Consider the following 2555-nt stretch of genomic DNA (forward strand, 5'->3'; position numbering starts at 1 on the left):
TCTACCACAGGCATACAGCAAGCAGGAGCTTTATAATGCACCGCACTGAACCCGATGCTTGCTGTATACCTGGGGTAGAATCTCCATACAACATGTAGGGACTCAGTAGGGATTGTAGGCTCTGAGCTCTTCCCAGGCAGGGATTGATTCCATGCAAAATGCAAATTCCGTCTGAAAGCCGGCGATAGACGGACCCCTCTGCCCCACCCCCCCACCCCGGCAGCCGCTCCTGGTGGGTGATATGAAGTGTCAGTTGTTGCAGGAGGTGTGAGAATCGGCTCCTCTCGCCTGATTCTGTTCACATAATTCAATCGCTCGTGTCCCTTTACACACCTTCCCGGTGACTGAAAGAAACGCACAGCTGCGGCGGCCCGCACACACAGGACAGTCTGCATGAGGCGGCGGGCGGCCTCGGGGTGTGAGGTTTATGGGAGAGAACGCCAGACGCACGCTTACATTTTATTGGGACTTCTGGGCTTTATTCTGTCCGCCGTTACGTTCCTGAACACTCCCAATTCAGGCCGACGCAAATAAAAAGTACGCGGGTTGACACGCGGCCAATGCACATTTTTAACGTGACGCATTTTACCACGCGTTGTGTTTTCTGTTTACAGGTCAATCTTTTAATAGACGCGTTGAGGTTTATTGGGTTGCGCTGAAGTACATCGCCGTGCGTGTTTTTCTATGTTGCGGTGCATAAAACTGCAGCATGCCTACATTGTTTCATCAACGCACACCAACGCACACCAACGCAATGGTTTGATGTGAATGGGGCTCATTTGCTGCGTCTTTAAGTTGAGCCTGCGTTCATCTATGCGCTTGGTGTGAAAGAGCCCCAAGTCATATATATGATACAATTTATCACATATGTCCCTGGAAGATCATCGGCAGGCAGTCACCTTCCAACCCTATGAGATGGCAAAGAGGAACCCCTGATGTCACAGAATATCCCCCGCCGCACGCCGGGTTCCACGCCACCATCTTCCTTTTCCAGGTTCTGCACCGCCATCTTCCTTTTCCAGGTTCTGCACCGCCATCTTCCTTTTCCATGTTCTGCACCGCCATCTTCCTTTTCCAGGTTCTGCACCGCCATCTTCCTTTTGCAGGTTCTGCACCGCCATCTTCTTTTTCCATGTTCTGCACCGCCATCTTCCTTTTCCAGGTTCTGCACCGCCATCTTCCTTTTCCAGGTTCTGCACCGCCATCTTCCTTTTCCATGCTCTGCACCGCCATCTTCCTTTTCCATGTTCTGCACCGCCATCTTCCTTTTCCAGGTTCTGCCCCGCCATCTCACTTTTCCAGGTTCTGCACCGCCATCTTCCTTTTCCAGGTTCTGCACCGCCATCTTCCTTTTCCAGGTTCTGCACCGCCATCTTCCTTTTCCAGGTTCTGCACCGCCATCTTCCTTTTCCAGGTTCTGCACCGCCATCTTCCTTTTCCAGGTTCTGCACCGCCATCCCGCGGCTGGTCCCTGTATGCTGATGCCTTCTTCGATATTTCAGTAGCGCTAAAATGCGGTACACGCCATTCTTGCCTGGGAGAGAATGGAGGGGGGGGACCACATAAAATATGACTTCAGGGGGAGCGTTAAAAAGATCATAAGTGCTCTTGGAAAGTGAGGGTCCCCTTTATGGGCCCATCGCGTTCGAAAACGCATCTGCCTTCCTCTCTCAAAGCGCATTATGCATTTTAATTAATCTCTCCTCCTCCAATCACTGAACCCCATTAAAAATAATGTGAATTAAAATGCAAAGCAGGAGGCATTTTATGTGCATTTCCCGCACATGTGCATTCTTCTTGCAGGCGCATGGGCAATATGGACACGTGACCTAAAAACTGAATTCAGTAAACACATATTGCGCCTTTTTTTTTTTGCCAAACTGTGCAAAAGATGCAGCAAGCAGGATTTTATTTTTAAAGCGCAACCCACCGCTGTGACTTCATAGGTTATAATGATCACGTGCTTTTAGCATGTTGTGAATCTGCGTCGTAGCGCACATGAAACGCCAATGGCGTGAACGCGCCCTGACACGCAAACACTTGGGGGGAGCAAAGGAACACATGAATGAATCAGCTGGTGGTTTATCATTCCTGTACATTGTCCTCCACTTTTGCGGGGAAGACGATAACCTCGTCCTCCATTGAGGAGCGCTCGCACCTTCCTCCGCACATCTGAACAACAGCTGGTTAAGAAGAAGGAAACTTTACCGAAACTGCTTGTTAAATGGCTTCTAATGAAAGAAAAAGGGGAGAGCAATGAGACAAAAGCTGATGTATGTAAATAAAACACAAGTCGGCCATTGACAGAGTGACCTGACTGTCCCCCCTATCCCATCCCATCCCCCCCAACCAACCAACAACCTCATAGTACCTTCCCCTCCCCCATTTGTTGTCTGCAAGGAATGCCATGCAATTGTGTCCTGAGCTGCTTGCATCCCCCTTTGGCGGGCTGTCACTCAGGGTAATGGAGGCTTAATTAATGATGGATAAGGTTTTCCCTCTGCGGACAATGGAGTCTGCAAAAATAAAATAATTAGGTGTTGGTTTCTGCAGAC

Source organism: Nanorana parkeri, unplaced genomic scaffold (genome assembly GCF_000935625.1).
Source record: "Nanorana parkeri isolate BGI_ZX_2015 unplaced genomic scaffold, ASM93562v1 scaffold1837, whole genome shotgun sequence".
NCBI lineage: Eukaryota > Metazoa > Chordata > Amphibia > Anura > Dicroglossidae > Nanorana > Nanorana parkeri.